Below are 24,448 nucleotides of genomic sequence, written 5' to 3'. Positions count from 1 at the left end.
ATGACTACTCAACTCTGTAAAATTATAACAGAGTCTGGGTTCAGCCCATATCTCCAATGAGTCAAAAACAAATCCATACCTTTGTAGATGGAGAATTCACAGGGGTGTGCAAATTGTCCTTTGACCAGAAATGTCGGGCTGCTGGAGGCGTCTGTACCGTCTGAGGAAAAAAATTATACCAAGTATGTGAAACTCAAGACATTGTGTATTGTATAGATATACCGGAGTGACAGAGACAGTGTGAGTGAGAGTGTGTGTGTGTGAGAATGGTGGTGGGGACTGTGGTGGGGTCTGTGGTTTCAGTCATCTGATAACTAAATACCAAGTTCAAGACTGCATATTGTATGGAAAGTGTGGGAGATATAAAAGCCCACCTTTTTAGCTGGAGAATGGGAGCCAGTGGGTCCATCCGTCCTCCAAACATTTCTTGGCCGTGGAGAGGTCTGTACTTTGGGAACCTGATAATACATATAACTTATCAATTAATACAAATACATTATCTTAACATTACAATAATGCTGTCAAATTCAGCTATGTATTTATTGTTTAGGTACCTCTTGGCCAAGACCGGGTGGGCTGACTGGGTTTGGATCTGCCAGGTCGAGCTTTGACCAGCGCACTTTTTGTGCCTGTGATCTCTTGCCCTTCCTCGGCATCTCTGATACAATTTGGCGTTTAAAAAAAAAAAAAAAAAAAGTCTTGTAACAAAATTAATTTTTTTACATTTCTTTTTAATTGTAATTTAAATACTTAATACAATACCTTCAACCGAGTTTCTCCCGTCTGTGGCCAGTAGATGATGATCAAATGATGAACAGAAACGGAATGTAAGTGGTAAAGAAACAAAACAGGACAGTAAGATGGATAGTTATAAATCTATGAATCAAATTACTCACCAAGATAGAAAAAGATTTGACTGGACCCTGGTCGTCCTCGTCACAGGTGGTCCTGCCTTGGTCGTCACACGTTGGCCTACAATTTGGGGTACAAGTTAAGAGTTTGTGTTACTTAACCAACAGGTGTGCTTTTTCCAATTTAACGTCTTTTGTATAGTGTATATTGTCATCTACTCTAACTTACCTGGAAAATCTGGTGAAGCTGTGAAGGATACCTAGACAGAGAAACTCACAAAATATGTTAATAACAATACAAATTATATATATATAACAAAAATATGCCGTCTATAACTGCAACAGTGAAAATTTCGATGAGCCTGTCTTGAAGATCTTGGGCACAAAACCTGAGAAAGACAATACATTGTGAATTATTCCAGAGCAGATATTAATGAGGACCACATACGACAAAGAACGACATGATCTACCACACTCACGATGAGGTCAATTAGGGCTGGACGCCGAAGGTCAATGAAGGGCTGGACGCCGAAGGTCAATGAAGGGCTGGATGCCGAAGGTCAATGAAGGGCTGGATGCCGAAGGTCAATGAAGGGCTGGATGCTGAAGGTCAATGAAGGGCTGGATGCTGAAGGTCAATGAATTGTGTCTATAAAAAAGTGAGCATAACAGACTTGTAACTAAAATAGAAATTATCATACATAAACAATGGAGGCGGGACTTTTAAAATATATTTTGTTTTGAAGAAATAGTCTGCATGCAAACTGAGCTCTGTATCATCAAATCACCTGACATGATTGGATGACTAATGTAATTAAATACAAGCAGTCAAACATGTCTGTAAAAGCATTGCCACTTGTATTGATTTAATACATAAAAAAATATACAATATGCATTTTCATTAGTATTTTATGCTGGTGACAGTATTCAACCAACACTCACCGGTAAAGCACTGCTCAAGAGCCGTGAATCTGTGAGTGAAATAAATTAAACCTTTAATGGCAGTGTAAAATCACATATATGTACACACTGAGTGCTCTCAGACATCTCCAAAACAGTTCTGCTGCACACCAAGACGCTTAATATATAATATAATCACATAGTTTTCTAGCTTATACATTTCTGGTAGGCTCCATCACACCTACAGTAACAGGAAGGACTGCACATTTTAGGCAAACACCATTGAGAGTAGTGAAATCCTAAAATCATTCACACAAAAAAAATCTATTTAAAAAGCAGTCCGGATATAAATTTAGTATTCTCAGTAAAAAACAGTGTTGGCAACAATGTCCTCACTCAAAGGTTTAGTGTGTAGAATGTAGTGACACCTAAAAACATGGCAGCCTTAGTAGAGAGGACCCAGCATAAATAAATATAAAGGTCACCATTCTAGGATTAAGAAGACAACAATTAGAACAATTTAGATGAAACACACATGTGGAAATATCACTGGCATTATTTTAATAATCAATTTCCACCCATCTTCCCTCTCCTCCCTATTTTTCTGTGCTCATCTCAACCGGTCGAGGCAGATGGCCGCCCACATTGAGCCTGGTCCTACTAGAGGTTTCTCCCTGTTAATGAGGGAGTTTTTCCTCTTCACAGTCGCCAAAGTGCTACTCATTGTGGGAAATGTTGTTTTTCTCTATGTCAATAAGATTTTAAGGTCTTGACCTTCTATGTAAAGTATCTTGAGGTAATGTAGATTATGATTTGGCGCTATACAAATACAGTTGAATTGAATTTCTGCCAATAGACCCCTTTCACATAAATCTTACACACTGGACCTTTAAACACAAACCATCTGTGCCTACTTTATCAACTCACAGTTACTCACAGTGCATTAATAGCTCACAGACTAAAATCACATATATCAACATGTAACTACACTTTGTCTAAATTATTTCACATCACTTTTAGCAACAAGCCAGCAGGTTCCACTTTCCATGCACACACATTCTTACAATGTGAATCCAAACATGCTGCAGAAACACAAAATACCCATGCTCTCAGTAACACACAATGACATAATAAGCAAAAATGTACACACTTCGCAGACATGCACGCACACAAACACACAAAAACACACACACACATCTATAAGTTAATGTTACTTGGGAAATTAGTCCGATACAGTTACAGTGCATTAATAGCCCACAAACTAAAATCACATAGATCAACATGTAACTACACCTCGTCTCAATATTTCACATCAGTTTTAGCAACAAGCCAGCAGGTCCCACTTTCCATGCACACACATTTTTACAATGTGAATCCAAACATGCTGCAGAAACACAAAATACCCATGCTCTCAGTAACACACAATGAAATAATAAGCAAAAATGTACACACTTCGCAGACATGCACGCACACACACACAAACATCTATAAGTTAATGTTACTTGGGAAATTAGTCCGATACAGTTACAGTGCATTAATAGCCCACAAACTAAAATCACATAGATCAACATGTAACTACACCTCGTCTCAATATTTCACATCAGTTTTAGCAACAATCCAGCAGGTCCCACTTTCCATGCACACACATTTTCACAACGTGAATGCAAACATGCTGCAGGAACACAAAATACCCATGCTCTCAGTAACACACAATGAAATAATTTGCAAAAAAAAGGGCAACACTTCTCACAGACACACGCAACTATAAGTTAATGTTACTTGGGGCTTAATGACACTGTCGGTGCCTGAGGTATCAATTCACAGGGTAAAACCACAACATTTAGCAGCGCTGTGGATAACGGATATTTAACTGTACTTCGGGATAGGTGTGGGCTACACGTTCAACATTTCCAACCGGAAACAGTCAGCTTACGAATGAACAATACAACCAATCCCTCCGCTAGGTTACTTGCTTTATCAAGTCAACTATTATTACATTAAACTACAACCGCAACCTTCCGCGTCCCGACCATCATCGGGAGTCATGTTGGTGCTAATGCTCGGCTACAATGCTCATCTTATGTCTGGAGCTGTAGCGTGTATTCTCCGACAAAGTTTAACAGCGAACACAACGCTACGTTCAAACTTCTCGAAGCTTCTCTGCCAACCGTGACGCATACGCCCCCCTCCCTCGCCCACTCACTACGCAAACAGCGTAGACCTACGGCTATTCCTTAAGGGAGCTACGTACTCAATGCAACATGTGCTCCTAGCTTAAGCTATCCGTGAAAAACATTCAAACTACACAAAACCCAAATAAAACTAATCGAACCCGCCGCGGTTAGTCTCCTAACTGTTCCAAAAACCACTCACAATGACATCTGGCCCAAATAAACCATGAACTCACCGAGTGAGATGAGAAAATAGTCCGGCGCGAAAGAGTTTTTCCACACTGCCACGCCCTACCTGACCGAGGCAAGCTAACGCTACTTAGCATCACGTTAGCTCCCTGTTTTCACTCATTCATTTAATTAGCAACATAAAATGACCACAGGAATCAAAGATAAGCAGCAGAAAACACAAGACAAGCCAGCAACAATATTTCCACATTTGTCATGAAAGCAACCAGCACAATAACCAGCACATTAGAAACATTTAAAAGCAGCAGGTAACAGCAGCAACTGCATGTTTTACAGTAGGTTAATTTCAATCTTAAATTATGAGCCCGAATTTAATAAGTTAGCATGCTGGCTAAGTACATACTTCAATAGAGAGAGACACATCACTTACCTCAGATGAAGATCAGAGAGGTCGGAGAACGTTGAACAAAAGGTTTTAAGGAAAGGTCAAAAAGACAAGAGCCAATCAGAGGTCTCCTATCGAAGAAGTCCAATCAGATTCACCTGTTATCCATTTCAAATCTAAGCAGCTGGTTGCTATGGTGATTAAAACATACTGATATGAGGGAAGTTTTTCTAGTTATTTATTTCAGTAAATACTTTATTTTACTCTCACTCATTAAGTTATTTTGAGGACTACATTTTATATTCATATGAAATTCTAATCATAATGTTAAGAATAATGTTATTTGATACAATTGAATGTTTAAAACTCATCTTTTATACATGGTGGTATTTGACCCTTTTTGACATTTGACAGCAGTATAAGTGCTGCAAATGCCATCGGTTTAGCGTGAAATGTGTTGATTTCTCCTAAAGTCACCCCAAATACACAAACATTCTGGTTGGGGGTGTCATAAGATTATAAAGGTAAGTGAGCTGCCATCTCAGTGACAGATTATAGCAGCAAGTTAAACTGTGCAAGAGACCCATGGCCTGATCTTCCGAAATAATAAAGCAGATATTGTTTCCGAGAAACAGAAAGACAACATGGAGGAAAACTCAATTGTTATAATTATGCTTATTAAAATTATATTCCATTAACTCCATTAACTCAAAAAATACAATTGTGTTAAATCAAACACTGCAGTGGACTGCAGCAGCAGTGTTGTCACTGACCACAGTACGTTGAGTCAGAAATTCCCCTCATCTTCTGATCTGCTTGCTTCAAAATACAAACAACATGCATGTTGAGGGTTAATGGTGGCTGTAATGTGTTGTTGGGTCCGCCTCTGTAATCCTTTCCTACTGTGACTTTAATCCCAAGAAAGCTTGGGTGTGATTCCATAGAAAGTGTTATCTTGCTGAGCTGCAGCAGAGCAATCTTTGGTGGTTGCATATAGTTTGTTACTAGGACAAAACATCCACTTAATTTTTCTTACTCAGTGCTGAATCCTCATATAGGCTCATTAGATGTTTCCTTCATTCTGTAACTGTCTTTTAGGCTTCCTGGGAATATTCTGTAACTATTTGGGGGTTTTATTTTAAAAATCCAGTGTCTTTCAGGCTTCCTGGGAACTTTCTGTAACTGTTTAGGGGTTTTATTTTGAAAATGCACTCTTTTTCTGGCTCCCAGGGAACATCCTGTAACCTTCTGGGGTTTTTATTTTGAAAAACTAGGCTCATTACATGTTTCCTGGTAACATTCTATTACAATGGGGGGGGGGGGGGTTGTTAATTTTTTATTACATTGGGGGGGGGCTTATTTTCAAAATAAAGGCTCATTACATGTTTCCTGGTAATATCCAGTTACTATGAGGGGGGTGGGGGGGGGCTTATTTATACGATTAAACATCAGCTCTGTACATGTTTCCTTGTAATATGGAGGGGAGGGGGGGCTTATTTTCAAAATAAAGGCTTTGTACAGACTCCCTGATAACATTCTATTATAATGGGGGAGGGTTGTTTATTTTTATATTCAAAATAAAGGCTCATTACATGTTTGCTGGTAACATTCTATTATAATGGGGGGGAGCTTATTTTCAAAATAAAGGCCCATTACATGTTCCTGGTAATATCCAGTTACTATGGGGGGGTGGGGGGGCTTATTTTTACTTTTATTTATATGCTCCAAAATTTAGCAAAAACCACCACCCTCACCCGGATTCGAACCCAGACTTACGTCACATGATCCAAGTGCCTTAACCACTGGGCCAAAGCGGATGGTGGCAAAAACTTTGAATCTAGTAAATTTATAGAGGAGACTTGACCTCTGACAGTCTATGGGGTTGCTATGGTTACTCACTGATTAGATGAGGAACACCTGCTGCGCGCACACTTTGGAGACAAAAACTGGTTTCAGACCAACCCTCAAACAAAAGCTTCTAACTCAAAATCTATAAGTCGTATCTGAGAAATGAACACATTGTGAGAATCACAAGACTTTGGCCGACGTCCACATATGTTTTTATTTCATAAGAGTTAAGAAATGAGACCGTAAGAGCGATTTCGAGATTTAGTTTTCTCATCAGGAATCTTTTTTGGACCTTGCCATTGAAGTCAATCAAAACGTTAGAGGGCGCTGCTCTAGCGCCACTCTTCAAACAAATCCTTGTAACTCAAAAACTATAGGTCCTATCTAAGAAATGAAAACATTTTGAGAATCCCAAGACTTCCACGAACGTACAGATATGTTTTGGTGCGAGAGAGTTCAGAAATGAGACCGTGGGAGCGAGTTAGAAATTTTTCTTCGTATTTCTCCTTTTCTGACTTTTTTCCAAAAATTAACATGGGAGTCAATGGAGAGGTGAGACCGGAAAAGATTTCTCGGTAAATTGACTCAGCCTAAACTACTGGACCGAGAGATGTCAGAGTGGCATGTGTGCGTAGGAAACAAACTCTACTTTCACCAGATGTAAAAATCATGTCTGTCGGACTCCGTTTGTGGCTAGGAGAAGTGTTTAAAGACAAAAAAAGTGGCTGAAAAACGCCCATTTTTGCCGATTCTCTCTTTAGGGCGAGAGACCTTGAGTCCCATTCGTCGATTTCGGCCACGTTTTCGCGATTTTTGAGCGAATTATTGGACGAAATTCTTAGAAAAGTCATAGCACACGATTCGACGTAATTCCGCATGTTTTTTTATAGGTCTCGAGTATGTGCGACGAAATCTGTGGGAGGAGTAGCGGGACGAAAATTTACGGAAGAAGAACTAAGAAAAACTAGAAAATCTCTCCTGCCGAGACATTTTGAATGGGTGCCTTGTGCTCGTCGATGCCGGCGTTGCTTCGAACACAGAGACGCATATTATCCAGGTTTACGTGAAATCCAATTTCAGAGAGACATTACGTTTTGGTGGGAGAGAGAGAGAGAGAGACGGTGAGAGCGAAAGACATTTCCAAAAGCTGCTTGATTTTATAAACATGCATGATCCAGGTCGGTGAGAGACTTGACCAATTTCAGAGAGACAGAGAGAAACCATGTTTTAAGGTCTTATCACCATCCAAATTCCCCCTCCTTCAGGCTTCTTCGGAACATCCTGTAACTATTTGGGGTTTTTATTTTGAAAATCTAGCATCTTTCAGGCTTCCTGGGAACATTTTGTAAATAATTGGTGTTTTTATTTAGAAAATCCAGACTCCTTCGTGCTTCCTGGTAAGGTCTTGTCGCCATCCAGGACTTTTATTTTGAAATACCAACGTCTTTTAGGCTTCCTGGAAACATTCTGTAACTATTTGGGTGTTTTATTTTGAAAATCCAGCGTCTTTCAGGCTTCCTCGGAACATTCTATAACTATTTGGGAGTTTTATTTTGAAAGTCCAGTGTCTTTCAGGCTTCCTGGAAACATTCTGTAACTATTTGGGGGTTTTATTTTGAAAATCCAGTGTCTTTCAGGCTTCCTGGGAACATTCTGTATCTATTTGGGAGTTTTATTTTGAAAGTCCACTCTTTTTCCATCTCCCTGGGAACATCCTGTAACTATTTGGGCATTTTATTTTGAAAGTCCAGCCTTTTTAGGCTTCTTAGAAACATTCCTTAACAATCTGGGGATTTTATTTCGAAATTCTAGCTTTTTTTTACTCTTCATAGGAACATCCTGTAACTATTTGGGAGTTTTATTTTGAAAATCCACTATTTTTCCAGCTCCCTGGGAACATCCTGTAACCATCTGGGGGTTTTATTTTGAAAAACCAGGCTCTGTACAGCTTTCCTGGTAGCATTCTATTACTATGGGGGGGCTTATTTCAAAATAAAGGCCCATTACAGACTTCCTGATAACATTCTATTACAATGGGGGAGGGTTGTTTATTTTTATATTCAAAATATAGGCTCTGTACAGACTTCCTGGTAACATTCTATTACAATGGGGGGGGGCTATTTTCAAAATAAAGGCTCATTACATGTTTCCTGGTAATAACCAGTTACTATGGGGGGGGATGGGGGGGCTTATTTGTACCATCAAACATAAGCTCTGTACATGTTTCCTTGTAATATGGGGGGATGGGGGGGCTTATTTTCAAAATAAAGGCTTTGTACAGACGTACAACATTCTATTAAAATGGGCGAGGGTTGTTTATTTTTATATTCAAAATAAAGGCTCATTACATGTTTGCTGGTAAAATTCTATTATAATGGGGGGGGGGGTTATTTTCAAAATAAAGGCCCATTACATGTTCCTGGTAACATCCAGTTACTATGGGGGGGGTGGGGGGGCTTATTTTTACTTTTATTTATATGCTCCAAAAATTAGCAAAAACCACCACCCTCACCCGGATTCGAACCCAGACTCACGTCACATGATCCAAGTGCCTTAACCACTGGGCCAAAGCGGATGGTGGCAAAAGCTTTGAATCTAGTAAATTTATAGAGGAGACTTGACCTCTGACAGTCTATGGGGTTGCTATGGTTACTCACTGATTAGATGAGGAACACCTGCTGCGCGCACACTTTGGAGACAAAAACTGGTTTCAGACCAACCCTCAAACAAAAGCTTCTAACTCAAGATCTATAAGTCGTATCTGAGAAATGAACACATTGTGAGAATCACAAGACTTTGGCCGACGTCCACATATGTTTTTATTTCATAAGAGTTAAGAAATGAGACCGTAAGAGCGATTTAGAAATTTAGTTTTCTCATCAGGAATCTTTTTTGGAGATCTCCATTGAAGTCAATGAAAACGGTAGAGGGCGCTGCTCTAGCGCCACTCTTCAAACAAATGCTTGTAACTCAAAAACTATAGGTCCTGTCTAAGAAATGAAAACATTGTGAGAATCCCAAGACTTCCACGAACGTACAGATATGTTTTGGCGAGAAAGGGTTCAGAAATGAGACCGTGGGAGCGAGTTAGAAATTTTTCTTCGTATTTCTCCTTTTCAGACTTTTTTCCAAAAATTAACATGGGAGTCAATGGAGAGGTGAGACCGGAAAAGATTTTTCAAAAAAATGTTCAAGCCTAAACTACTGAACCGACAGATGTCAGAGTGGCATGTGTGCGTAGGAAACAAACTCTACTTTCACCAGATGTAAAAATCATGTCTGTCGGACTCCGTTTGTGGCTAGGAGAAGTGTTTAAAGACAAAAAAAGTGGCTGAAAAACGCCCGTTTTTGGCCACTCGCTCTTTTGAGAAAGCGAGCTTTAGTCCCATTCGTCGATTTTGGCCACGTTTTCGCGATTTTTGAGCGAACTACTGGACGAAATTCTTAGAAAAGTCATAGCACAGGATTCGACGTAATTCCGCATCGTATTTTATATGTCTCGAGTATGTGCGATGAAATCTGTGGGAGGAGTAGCGGGACGAAATTTTGGGAAGAAGAAATAAGAATAATAAACCCGAGGAATAATAATATAAGTGCCAATGCATTGCATGGGGCTTCGCCCCATGCAATGCATTGCCAGCTGGGGGCTCCGCCCCCAGCTGGCAAGGCACCCATAATAAACGCAAAATGTTCGAGGAATAATAATATAAGTGCCAATGCATTGCATGGGGCTTTGCCCCATGCAATGCATTGCCAGCTGGGGGCTCCGCCCCCAGCTGGCAAGGCACCCATAACTAGAAAATCTCTCCTGCCGAGACATTTTGAATGGGTGCCTTGTGCTCGTCGCCGATGCTCGCGTACAGAGAGACATATTATCCAGGTTTACATGAGAGACGGTGAGAGCGAAAGACATTTCCAAATGTTGCTTGATTTTATAATCATGCATGAATCCAGGTCAGTGACAGAGAGACTGTACCAATTTCAGAGACAGAGAGAAACCATGTTATAAGGTCTGATCACCATCCATGGCATTTAATCTTAAAAATTCAGCCACTTTCAGGCTTCCTGGGAACATTCTGTAACTATTTGTGGATTTTATTTTGAAAGTCCAGACTTTTTTGGGCTTCTTAGGAACATCCCTTAACGATCTGGGGACTTTATTTTGAAAATCTAGCATCTCTTAGGCTTCCTGGTGAACATTCTGTAACTATTTGGGAGTTTTATTTTGAAAATACAGTGTCTTTCAGGCTTCCTGGAAACATTCTGTAACTATTTGGGGGTTTTATTTTGAAAATCCAGCATCTTTCAGGCTTCCTGGGAATATTCTGTAACCATCTGGGGGGTTTATTTTGAAAATCCAGCAACTTTCAGGCTTCCTGGAAACATTCTGTAACTATTTGGGGGTTTTATTTTGAAAATCCAGCGTCTTTCAGGCTTCCTGGGAACATTCTATAACTATTTGGGCATTTTATTTTGAAAGTCCAGCTTTTTTTAGGCTTCTTAGAAACATTCCTTAACAATCTGGGGATTTTATTTTGAAAGTCCACTCTTTTTCCGGCTCCCTGGGAACATCCTGTAACCACCTGGGGGGTTTATTTTGAAAATCCAGTGTCTTTCAGGCTTCCTGGAAACATTCTGTAACTATTTGGGGGTTTTACTTTGAAAATCCAGGCTCTGTACAGCTTTCCTGGTAGCATTCTATTACTATGGGGGGGCTTATTTCAAAATAAAGGCTCTGTACATGTTTCCTTGTAATATGCGTGGGTGGGGGGGGGGGGGTATTTTCAAAATAAAGGCTTTGTACATACTTCTTGATAACATTCTATTACAATGGGGGAGGGTTGTTTATTTTTATATTCAAAATAAAGGCTCATTACATGTTTGCTGGTAACATTCTATTATAATGGGGGGGGGCTTATTTCAAAATAAAGGCTCTGTACAGACTTCCTGGTAACATTCTATTACAATGGGGGGGGGCTATTTTCAAAATAAAGGCTCATTACATGTTTTCAGGTAATATCCAGTTACTATGGGGGGGGATGGGGGGGCTTATTTATACGCTTAAACATAGGCTCTGTACATGTTTCCTTGTAATATGGGGGGTGGGGGGGCTTATTTTCAAAATAAAGGCTTTGTACAGACTTCCTGATAACATTCTATTACAATGGGGGAGGGTTGTTTATTTTTATATTCAAAATAAAGGCTCTGTATAGACTTCCTAGTAACATTCTGTTATAATGGGGGGGGGGCTTATTTTCAAAATAAAGGCCCATTACATGTTTTCTGGTAATATCCAGTTACTATGGGGGGGGATGGGGAGGCTTATTTATACACTTAAACATAAGCTCTGTCCATGTTTCCTTGTAATATGGGGGGGTGGGGGGGCTTATTTTCAAAATAAAGGCTTTATACAGACTTCCTGATAACATTCTATTCCAATGGGGGAGGGTTGTTTATTTTTATATTCAAAATAAAGGCTCATTACATGTTTGCTGGTAACATTCTATTATAATGGGGGGGGGGGCTTATTTTCAAAATAAAGGCCCCTTACATGTTCCTGGTAACATCCAGTTACTATGGGGGGGGTGGGGGGGCTTATTTTTACTTTTATTTATATGCTCCAAAAATTAGCAAAAACCACCACCCTCACCCGGATTCGAACCCAGACTTACGTCACATGATCCGAGTGCCTTAACCACTGGGCCAAAGCGGATGGTGGCAAAAACTTTGAATCTAGTAAATTTATAGAGGAGACTTGACCTCTGACAGTCTATGGGGTTGCTATGGTTACTCACTGATTAGATGAGGAACACCTGCTGCGCGCACACTTTGGAGCCAAAAACTGGTTTCAGACCAACCCTCAAACAAAAGCTTCTAACTCAAAATCTATAAGTCGTATCTGAGAAATGAACACATTGTGAGAATCACAAGACTTTGGCCGACGTCCACATATGTTTATATTTAATAAGAGTTAAGAAATGAGACTGTAAGAGCGATTTAGAAATTTAGTTTTCTCATCAGGAATCTTTTTTGGTGATCTCCATTGAAGTCCATTCAAAAGTTAGAGGGTGCTGCTCTAGCACCACTCTTCAAACAAATGCTTGTAACTCAAAAACTATAGGTCCTATCTAAGAAATGAAAACATTGTGAGAATCCCAAGACTTCCCCGAACGTACAGATATGTTTTGGCGGGAGAGAGTTCAGAAATGAGGCCGTGGGAGCGAGTTAGAAATTTTTTTCTGTATTTCTCCTTTCTGACTTTTTTTCCCAAAATTAACATGGGAGTCTATGGAGAGGTGAGACCGGAAAAGATTTCTCGGTAAATTGACTCAGCCTAAACTACTGGACCGAGAGATGTCAGAGTGACATGTGTGCGTAGGAAACAATCTCTATTTTCACCTGATGTGAAAATCATGTCTGTCGGACTCCGTTTGTGGCTAGGAGAAGTGTTTAAAGACAAAAAAAGTGGCTGAAAAACGCCTGTTTTTGGCCACTCGCTCTTTTGAGAAAGCGAGCTTGAGTCCCATTCATCGATTTCGGCCACGTTTTCGCGATTTTTGAGCGAATTATTGGACGAAATTCTTAGAAAAGTCATAGAACACGATTCGACGTAATTCCGCATCGTATTTTATAGGTCTCGAGTATGTGCGACGAAATCTGTGGGAGGAGTAGCGGGACAAAGTTTTAGGAAGAAGAAATAAGAAAAACTAGAAAATCTCTCCTGCCGAGACATTTTGAATGGGTGCCTTGTGCTCGTCGATGCCGGCGTTGCTTCGAACACAGAGACATTTCCTTTAAGACGAAGGACAGAGAGACATATATTATCCAGGTTTACATGACATCCGATTTCAGAGAGATATTACGTTTAAGAGAGAGAGAGAGACGGTGACAGCCAAAGACATTACCAAAAGCTGCTTGATTTTGTAAACATACATGATCCAGGTCAGTGAGAGACCAATTTCAGAGAGACAGAGAGAAACCATGTTATAAGGTCTAATCACCATCCATGGGATTTCATTTTAAAAATTCAGCCTCCTTCAGGCTTCCTGGGAACATCCTGTAACTATTTGGGGGTTTTATTTTGAAAATCCAGTGTCTTTCAGGCTTCCTGGAAACATTCTGTAACTATTTGGGGGTTTTATGTTGAAGGTCCAGCGTTTTTTAGACTTCCTAGGGACATCCTGTAACTATGTGGGGGTTTTATTTTGAAAATCCAGTGTCTTTTAGGCTTCCTCGGAATATTCTGTAACTATTTGGGCGTTTTATTTTGAAGGTACAGCATCTTTTAGACTTCCTGGGAATATTTTGTAACTATTTGGGGTTTTTATTTTGAAAATCCAGCATCTCACAGGCATCCTGGGAACATTCTGTTACTATTTGGGGGTTTTATTTTGAAAATCCACTCTTTTTCCGGCTCCCTGGGAGCATTCTATAACTATTTGGGCATTTTATTTTGAAAGTCCAGCTTTTTTTTAGGCGTCTTAGAAGCATTCCTTAACAATCTGGGGATTTTATTTTGAAATTCTAGCTTTTTTTACTCTTCCTAGGAACATCCTGTAACTATTTGGGAGTTTTATTTTGAAAATCTACTATTTTTCCAGCTCCCTGGGAACATCCTGTAACCATCTGGGGGTTTTATTTTGAAAAACCAGGCTCTGTACAGCTCTCCTGGTAGCATTCTATGACTATGGGGGGGCTTATTTCATAATAAAGGCTCTGTACAGACTTCCTGGTAACATTCTATTACATTGGGGGGGGCTATTTTCAAAATAAAGGCTCATTACATGTTTCCTGGTAATATCCAGTTACTATGGGGGGGATGGGGGGGCTTATTTATACACTCAAACATAGGCTCTGTACATGTTTCCTTGTAATATGGGGGGTGGGGGGGCTTATTTTCAAAATAAAGGCTTTGTACAGACTTCCTGATAACATTCTATTACAATGGGGGAGGGTTGTTTATTTTTATATTCAAAATAAAGGCTCATTACATGTTTGCTGGTAACATTCTATTATAATGGGGGGGGGGGGGGGTATTTTCAAAATAAAGGCCCATTACATGTTCCTGGTAATATCCAGTTACTATGGGGGGGGTGGGGGGGCTTATTTTTACTTTTATTCATATGCTCCAAAAATTAGCAAAAACCACCACCCACACCCGGATTCGAACCCAGACTCACGTCACATGATCCGAGTGCCTTAACCACTGGGCCAAAGCGGATGGTGGCAAAAACTTTGAATCTAGTAAATTTATAGAGGAGACTTGACCTCTGACAGTCTATGGGGTTGCTATGGTTACTCACTGATTAGATGAGGAACACCTGCTGCGCGCACACTTTGGAGACAAAAACTGGTTTCAGACCAACCCTCAAACAAAAGCTTCTAACTCAAAATCTATAAGTCGTATCTGAGAAATGAACACATTGTGAGAATCACAAGACTTTGGCCGACGTCCACATATGTTTTTATTTCATAAGAGTTAAGAAATGAGACCGTAAGAGCGATTTAGAAATTTAGTTTTCTCATCAGGAATCTTTTTTGGTGATCTCCATTGAAGTCCATTCAAAAGTTAGAGGGTGCTGCTCTAGCACCACTCTCCAAACAAATGCTTGTAACTCAAAAACTATAGGTCCTATCTAAGAAATGAAAACATTTTGAGAATCCCAAGACTTCCACGAACGTACAGATATGTTTTGGCGGGAGAGAGTTCAGAAATGAGGCCGTGGGAGCGAGTTAGAAATTTTTTTCTGTATTTCTCCTTTCTGACTTTTTTTCCCAAAATTAACATGGGAGTCAATGGAGAGATGAGACCGGAAAAGATTTCTCGGTAAATTGACTCAGCCTAAACTACTGGACCGAGAGATGTCAGAGTGGCATGTGTGCGTAGGAAACAAACTCTACTTTCACCAGATGTAAAAATCATGTCTGTCGGACTCCGTTTGTGGCTAGGAGAAGTGTTTAAACAGAGAAAAAGTGGCTGAAAAACGCCCGTTTTGGCCAATTCTCTCTTTAGGGCGAGAGACCTTGAGTCCCATTCGTCGATTTCGGCCACGTTTTCGCGATTTTTGAGCGAATTATTGGACGAAATTCTTAGAAAAGTCATAGCACAGGATTCGACGTAATTCCGCATGTTTTTTTATAGGTCTCGAGTATGTGCGATGAAATCTGTGGGAGGAGTAGCGGGACGAAAATTTACGGAAGAAGAACTAAGAAAAATAAACGCAAAATGTTCGAGGAATAATAGTATAAGTGCCAATGCATTGCATGGGGCTTCGCCCCATGCAATGCATTGCCAGCTGGGGGCGGAGCCCCCAGCTGGCAAGGCACCCATAATAAACGCAGAAAGTCTCGAGGAATAATAATATAAGTGCCAATGCATTGCATGGTTAAGAATCTTATTGTGATTTGTGGTACAACATTCATCACAGAAAATTTATTAACATTTACATAAATAGTTACTTAATATTTAATTAATTGTGATTTTCCAAAATGAAAATAATTCATTAACATTTACTCAATATTTCTGACTGCTCATATATATTTAGAGGTAAATTTTACTTCATTTTCATAAGTAAGTTGCACTCAAGATTATAGCATTAAAATGTATTCAAAAAAATTGAGTGCAAATTGTTACTAAGATTTTCTTAAGTAAATTCTATAAGTTACTTTTTTCAGTGTGAGGAAGAAGGCAGCAAAGAACAGTGCTCTGGCTGCAGAAAACGCTGCATTGCAGAAGCTGACTGCGGAGAGGCTGGCAGCTATGGAGGAGCAGGCAGCAGAGATAACTGCTCTGAGGAAGGAGGCAGCACAAAACGCTGCTGCAGCTGCAATACAGTCTGCTCTGAAGAGCCAGCTGACTGTTGAGAAGGCTGCTCTGGATAAAAGCCTAGACTCTTCCGTCTCACAGCTGTGTCAGGTCAAAGACGACTTGGCCAACATGATGGAAGAGTTGGAGAAGGAGGTCAAAGATCTTCAGCTCCAGCACGTGGAGAAGCAGAAAGTGCAAAAGCAATGGAAGGTCAAATTCCAAGCTTTGCAGAAGAACTGTGACAAGCGGCTGAGGTGCAGAGTCCTGGAACAGGAGGCCAGCTTCCAGGAGAAGGACAAGAAGAAGAAGGCAAAGGAGGAGAGCAAAGAACTGAAGAAGAAGGAGAAGGAGGAGAGAAAAGGGACAGAGAGAAGGAATATATTCAGCTTTCTCTCACTCATCATAATCTCCTCTCATCTTTCCTCTACCTCAACCATCCCCTCATCCTGACTCCACCCCATGAGACATGAGAGTAGATTCTATATTGAATGTGCTGTAACTGATATATACTTATTTCAGTGTTTATGTACTGCTGTTGGAAATGTAATTATTTCTTCTTTGGGGAACAAATTGTTGTCTCGAAAACTGGAAGATGTTTGAACTCAGGTCCTGACAGAACATTAACCTGAGGACATTTCCTGTCTCATCGAGTGAGGCCTCTCTGATTGGGGAATTACTTAAAAGCTACATTTTCACAGTGTCTACATTGTTCAAATAAAAAGACTTGAAAAAACAAAGTTGTCTGGAATCTTTTTCTAATCTCGTTTTGTTCTTGAGTCTGACAAAAACTCACCGGACGATTTTCGCATTCTAGAAAAGGACAAGTCAGCACACAGTCCTCCAGTGGGATCTTCCCTCGCTGACACGAGTCTCTTCTGCCTCCTTCGTATTTATAATACAGCAGCTTGTCTGGCATCAGCACAAACCAGCGAGCCTTCCAGTTGTGCACAATATGAATATCTCCTGAGGATTTTCTTGTCTTGACATGTACTTTCTCTTGTCTTCAGATCCTGCAGTTGAGTAAAAACCACCTAGGAGTTTCACCAAGCAACATCTCAGACTTTTAGGACCCATTTGATACCACATAAAATGTAATCAAACATATATATTCCAGCCAAAGTATGAAACTATGATGTAATAGTGGAACAGGCAATTATAATATCACTTTTTCCAGTGCTTAAAATTTGAAATAACGAATCCATTCATAAAGTCAACACGTTACATTATTGAGAGTGTTAGCTCAGGTCTGGTGTATATTAAGCTATAATAAGTATATTGAATAAGTTCTGCGACACAGCTCTGTTTGAAGTGTTTGTTTTTAGAAATATTGGATAATTGGATAATTTCAATAACATTTTTGCTGGATCATGCATGATTATAAAATCAAGCAGCTTTTGGAAATGTCTTTAGCTCTCACTGTCTTTCTCTCTCTCTCAGGGTCTCTGTCCTTCCTCTTGAACTGGTACAGTCTCTCTCTTTCTCTCTCTCTCTCTGAAATTGGTCCACTATCTGTGGTGATTCTGGTGTTGGGTGTGTTGTCTCTGTCTCCCCCTTCTGTTCTGTTCCTATCCTGCAGGTGGTGTGTGTGGCAGGGGGTGTGGCTGGCTTCCTCACTGCAGCTAACAAGGCACACCTGCAATCATTCACCCATCATCCCCTCCATAAAAGCCTGGTCCTGACTCCACTACTCTGCCAGTTAATTCCGTCTAGTCCGGTAGCGTACCTTGTCACCTCTGATTCTTACTCCTCGTTTTTTTGTTTCGTACTTAACGAGTATTGTTTTCTTTTGCTACATAGACTCCTCGGTGTGCCTTGTTGCTGCTCCTCGGTTTTCGTTTTCCCTCGTGCGTGTTTTCCCTTGGATTATTCGGCCAGCCAGCACCCTGCCTCCACAGCCTGCCTGCTCTGTTTTCTGGTGTTAATAAACTTTTCGTTAACACTAGACTGCTCTCAGTGTCTGCTTTGGGGTCCAACCAAGAACCACCTGTAACATACAGAGTCCCCGTATAGGTGACATTGCTTTAGAGGATGACAGTGAAAAAGAGACTTCTAATTTGTAAAAAAAAAAAAATGTTATGTTATTTCCTAAAAATAAAGTTTAGGAGGAACATATTATTTTAAACTCCAGTGTTTGTTCTAGTTGTATGCATATAGTGATGATTACAGCTTTGCATTATATGTTGCAAAAATATATATATATGTTGTGGTTGAAAATTTGTGAAAGTTGAAATGATAATCCTGCGAGGATAAGAAGCCACATCGCCATGCATCGTATGCTCTTGCAACCACTCCATGGTGGTGACCCTCTACGTACGCAATGTACATGGGTTGAAGACTCTTCAATGTGTTAATTATGATGATGGTCAAGGTGCTTAAGTTTTGATTTTGATTGAAGTTGTTGAATCAAGTATGTTTATTTAATTGTTTTATTGTGCTGATGAAATCAAGTATGTTCATGTTACCCTCTCAGTTGCTTGAGTTTCATCTAATATCAGACAGGGCAAAAATCGGTCTTTTTCCTCCCCATCATTGAGGTTTGGCCTTTGCACCTGTCTAGAGTAGAGTAGTTAGTGCAGGGTCTTTTTCACTTTTAGTTGAATAAGTGAACATTTTTGGCCTCTGTCAGCAGGTGCATGTGATCTGTGACCTCTGTCGTGAGCTCCTTTAATGCCTTGGTGTTTCAGGGGATCATCATAAAATGAAGGTTTGCTTCATAAATGCCCTTGTTGGCCAGAAGATGGTACTCATGGGACACGTGTGTAAGAAATGGTAAGGGTGGTACAAAAGAGGGGTTTTCATTTACCTCACTGATTGTATGAATTGATCTTAACTGAATGACAAGTTCAAAGAATAATGTTTGTTGATTTTGTATTTCGTATATTCTCTTGATTTGTTGTTTAATTGAGAAGGATTTCGTATTGCATGATGTTGGATCTGTTCTGAAGGGGCTCCGAGCAGTCTGAAAATTAAAAAAAAAAATAAGGGTAATGGTAATCAGGATTGATCTTATGATCAATAAGAGGGGATTGTTATGGAATAGACACTGTCTCTTGTCCTCTCTGGGGCAGAGTGCAACAGGCTGTTGTGTTTGGGAAGTGCGAGAGCTTGACGAAGGTCAAAGGCTTCACTCCCTAGACATCACAGATATGAGACTGAGTAACAGTGGAAGTTCTACATTGAGTTACTCCACGGGCGAGACCCCCTCCGAGCCCCCCCCCCCAAAAAAGTTAGCTAGTTTTTTATTATAACTATATACGTGAGGCAATTCTGCACAAAACAGTAGAAGTTATCAGACCTTAAATAAATAGACACTATATACAAAAAGTGGCAAATATATACAATTGGATATATAAAAAAAAGTAACAAGAGCAGAGAACAACAATAATGTAAAATATTAAGATGAACAATATACAAATAAAATATAGAATAAATATTCTAAATAGCACAAATCCTTCATCAAACAAATTTGAAAACATACTAAAGAAAATCTGATTATAAGACTGTTGCACTAAGAACAGGAAACACAAACTAAAACCTGACCTTTGCAATAAAACCAGTGTATTGCACTATATGTACCCCCCTTGTCCATTTCTATTTGGGAGACCCAGAGGTGAACTGTCCCCCACCCGCCCCTCCCCCTCTCACACAGCTTCTGTGCTCCGTGCGGCACCTTCTCAGCAAGCATTGGTGCCTGCAGCAGCTGCAGTGGCGTCTGCAGCAGCTGCAGGGGGCGTCAATTTCCCAATTACCCACACACTGTGACATGATAGATAATAGAAAACCGCTTTGCTGCGCAGATGATTTTTTTTTTCTAAGTGCTCGTGCCGCCCCGTGACATGAAAAAATGCTGCCCTGGGCGGCTGCCCGGTTCGCCCGTGCCTAAAACCGCCACTGCTGTGTAAGCAGCAATACTGTCTCCATAACTAGAAAATACATTTGACTGTTTAGGAACTAGCAGACCCTTAGATTAAATGATCTGTTGGGGTTTAAAGTGTGACTGCTGGAAAGCAGACTTCAGAATATGAGAGAGCATCATGCACAGATGTTGTATGGATGAATTCTGATTTTCTCCTTGGCCAAGCTTCAATAAATATTTCAGCATAAGACGTCAAAGGTCTACTGAACGCTTTCTTCACTGATGAGTTGACCATTGATCAGCAGATTTTCCACACCAACCACATTATCCAAAGAGTTTAGTTTACTATTAAATTATTCAGGTGTGCTAAGTTTACTAGTAATGTGCTTTTCTTGCATTTTCACAAATAAAGGAAATGTTTCACATATCAGAATTTTTATTAATGAATGTAGCACAATCTAGTCCAGATTTGAGAGGTCTAGGTGTAGTGGTTTTTGATCTGGACTAACGTGGTCTAATGTGGTATAAATAAAAACAGTGACATCATCCCTTTTGCATTTTCACAAATGAAATAAAGGTTTCACAAGTTCAATAGTGGGTGTCAGGCAAAGTGAATGTCTTACCTAAAATTTCTAAAATGTTTTTACATCAATATCATGCACCAAAAACAGACAATCAATGGACAAACATCGTTCATCAAGTTAATATTCCCTTCGCTTTCCCTGCCAAATCAAAAGTTTGTGACTCTTTATTGGTACATTTTTGACAAGAAAACTTTTTGTGTTTACACATGTCAAGTTTATTAAAATCTTATAATATATAATCTTGTATAAAGCACAAGAAAATAATAATCAAGATAAGACAAGTACTTTCACATTATGTGAGTGGGAAAAACTTCATGTTTTTATTTAGATGTCTTCCATTTCTCAAATTATTTGCAGCAGTTCTGTCACGAAGTGAACTTGGAGATAGGACTCGGACGCAGAGTTAGGAGAATGCTGACAAAGATCCGATTTTTATTCAACCCAGAAAAATACAATAACTGGCTAACAGAGGGGGCCTCGAAAAGAGGGGATGATTACAAAACATACAAATGAAAAATCCTACCTTCTGTGAAGAGATAAGAAATAAACAACACTTAACAGAAAACTGCTCGGAAGAGGGAAAAGCTATGAAAAGGGTTTACAAAATAAATCTCGTCCTGAGAGGGAAATGCTATGAACATTCACTAAAAAAATAACACTCCTATAATGAGGGACAACAATGCTAACCCACAAAACAAAAATCTCCTCCGAAGAGGGACAAGATCTAAAGATAAACTAACTATACTAACGAAAAGAGAGCTATGAAAACTATAAGGCAAAAGCCAACAAAAAACACTTTTAGCGAGGCAAAAGGCTGGTGGCCCTTGACGAACGTACAAGACACACTGGCACAAGACAGAGGGGAGAGGCAGACTATAAGCACACATGGAGGTAATGGGAAACAGGTGAGTATAATCAGGATCATGGAAGACAATCAGACCGAGGCACATGAGGAAGGGCAAGTGACTTGAAACGAGAGGAGAGTTAATTTTCAAAATAAAACAGGAAGTCACAATACAAACATGGAGACAAAAACTTAACTTGATTTTACTGTGGTGTGACAAGTTCGTCTCTTAACATGATGTACAGGTCAGCAGCAGCAAGTGGATCTGCAGGAGCATCCCACCCATTCTCCTCCATCAGGAGACAACACAGTTCAAAAACGGTTTCATCACAAGGAAACTCACCTTTGGGAGTGCACTCTTCCATACACACAGTGACCTCCTCCATGGAAACAGGTTTGAGTCTATCCTCAGCACTGTGCAGCTCTGGGAATGAATACATCACATCAGGCCGACCCGATGCTTGATTGATCTTGGTCTGATTTTGTGTGAATTCCAGGTGGTGAAAACTTTGTCAAGTTCATCCTGCATAGAAAGAAGCACAGTACATACAGAAATGTGAAATAGGTTAACTGATGCCTGTCTATACTGAGGCCTAGGTTGCTGTGTTGTATTGTTTATGGAGGGGTAGAAAATGCAAAAATCAAAAATAAATAATTTAATGAATAATTACAAACAACAACAACTGCTACAATTCCAATACAACCTACAGCAACTTCATTTCAGAGGTTGAGGAAAGATTTTTACCTGAACAAGATTCATGAAACAGAACTGGATTAGACTTTTGTCCAAAAATTCTCCTGTGAAATGACCATCATCCTGGAAAGTTTGAAATAAGTTCATCCAGGACTGTGCACTCTGTTTGCGAAGGGTACCCCACCATCCTTCAATGCGCTGGTTTGCTGTGCTTCTTCCATTAAGGAGACTCTTCTCTCCTGCAAAACTGTCTGGATGGTTTCTCCGCAAAAAACATCTGCATTTCTTCAACACAAACATTTTCTGTTCCCCCTGCCTGGTCCACCTATGCTTGACACCGTTTTGGTAAAGTAACTTGCTAATTTGGGATCACTGTTTGTGGTAAAGGCCTCCATCCATAACACATAGCGGCTGAAACCATCTTTGCAGCCATTGATGGCAATGCCATAGGGTTTTAGCTTGTCATAGCCGTCCATGTGCCAAAGTGCATTTGGCACCATGCTCTTCTCAATTCTACACCTTGTGGATCAACCAGTTAGATGATGCTTCTTATGGTGTCTTGTAACACAACAAATCCTCGCTGAACTGCTCAAAGATGTAGCCAGCGATAACCTTGCATCTGTCCATTGGTCATAACCTCATGTTGGACAAAAGCCAGCACTTCTTCCATGTCAGACTGGTTCTTCCTCCTGAACAGCCCAAGTATTCTACAAACTCTCTTTAAAGTTCTGACACTTATCACTGTCTGGTTGTAATGCGCTAAAATTGCAAGTATTTCCTTGTTACTGAAAAGAAAGTCTGAAGTACAATTTGATTAGGTCCTCCAAATCAGGCACTGCAGGCATTGTGGTGAAAAGGAAATTGAAGGGATCTATCATTCTGCATCATCCATGAGTACAATGACATTGTGGTCGATCTGCACAGAGGAAGACATAAAATAAAAGACAATGATTTTTTCAATGTGCACATTCAAATATGTTTAAGTGATATTACATGTTCTCACTGTGAGACAGATTCCAGAGGTGTTGCCTGCAATCATCTAGTTTACTGTATTCTGGACCCTTTCCGTGCACGTAGGAAAAGCCTTTGCGTTGACTTAAGTGAAACTAGTGCTACTAAACATCTGTCAGACTTGAGAGAATGGGATGAATAGAGCTGGCTAAATCGTTTTAACTAACCCTTGTAAGCACTGTGCTGTTTATGGTTCAAACAATAAATCAACAGGCTAATTGATCCTAGGGAGTGCAATGCCTGCACATGAATTTACATAGTCATGTAATGTCTTCTGTTTTAGTCATATCTGTCTATTTCTGGCGTTTGCATTTGTGTAAACTGGGAATCCAAAATCAAATCAAATCAAATCAAATTTTATTTGTATAGCCCAAATTCACAAAACACATTTAGCCTCAGAGGGCTTTACAATCTGTACAGGTAGTGACACCCTCTGTCCTTAGACCCTCAGTTCGAGTGAGGAAAAACTTGCCCACAAAAAAACCCTTTTAACAGGGAAAAGAAGATGGAAGAAATCTTGGAGAGCCACAGAGGAGGGATCCCTCTCCCAGGACGGACAGACGTGCAATGGATGTCACGTGTACAGTACAACGCAACAGAAACATATTGTACAATTACAATGAAAGACAATGATTACAGTAGCAGTGGTTAGCAGTGGTGGTAATATGTAATAATGCTACAATAATAAACAAGTTAATATTAATGTCATGGAATTATGACTAATAGTAATAACAAGAGTGGATGTCAGGCAGGGCCATGGCAGTAGTGGGAACCATGATCCAATACAGGGAGCAGCCACGATCCATAAGAACCTGCTGGACGAGAGAGCACAGAAACTCCAGGGAAGAAGTTTAGTTAGTAACATGCATTAATGATACATGTTTAGAGATGGGGATGATAATAGAGAGAGAGGGTGGGGTGGAGGTGTCCCCCGGCAGTCTTATCCTATAGCAGCATGACTAAGGGCTGATCTGAGCCAGCTCTAACTATAAGCTCTATCAAAGAGGAAAGTCTTATGTCTACTTTTAAAAGTGTTGACCGTGTCTGCCTCCCGAACCCAAAATGGTAGTTTGTTCCACCATTTGTACAGGCTTCCTCATCTTAATACTGAAGGTTGAGTATGTAGTAGATTGCAAACACAGCAGCAAGTCCAACTGTGACTTGCCCTGTTGCACCTGAAACTTTAAGTCATAGCAACATGAGAATGCATCTCACCTTATGTAAACATTTGTTAACTCAAGATGAATGACCAATATGCTTTATTATATGTCTAACACAGGATCTAAATGAAATGTATACCATGAAGT

At 40.0% G+C, this 24,448-nt stretch overlaps 1 long non-coding RNA gene across 2 annotated transcripts; it reads right to left on the bottom strand.

Moving 5' to 3' along the window:
* Positions 1 to 77: 77 nt before the first annotated feature.
* On the bottom strand, positions 78 to 4,613 carry LOC109645708 (uncharacterized). Of its 2 annotated transcripts, none has more exons than XR_011241098.1 (7): positions 4,542 to 4,613; positions 1,794 to 1,822; positions 1,331 to 1,500; positions 1,081 to 1,240; positions 897 to 972; positions 375 to 783; positions 78 to 160 (listed from the first exon to the last, which is right to left on the bottom strand). It is a non-coding gene; the product is annotated as an uncharacterized lncRNA (long non-coding RNA). The 2 variants fall into 2 exon arrangements; XR_011241097.1 differs by lacking the exon at positions 78 to 160 and having other exon boundaries at positions 568 to 658; positions 763 to 783.
* Between the last annotated feature and the right edge of the window lie 19,835 nt (positions 4,614 to 24,448).

Source organism: Paralichthys olivaceus, chromosome 5 (genome assembly GCF_024713975.1).
Source record: "Paralichthys olivaceus isolate ysfri-2021 chromosome 5, ASM2471397v2, whole genome shotgun sequence".
NCBI classification, from domain to species: Eukaryota; Metazoa; Chordata; class Actinopteri; order Pleuronectiformes; family Paralichthyidae; genus Paralichthys; species Paralichthys olivaceus.
Note: the sequence above shows the minus strand (reverse complement) of the source record. Positions and strands in the feature narration are given on the sequence as shown.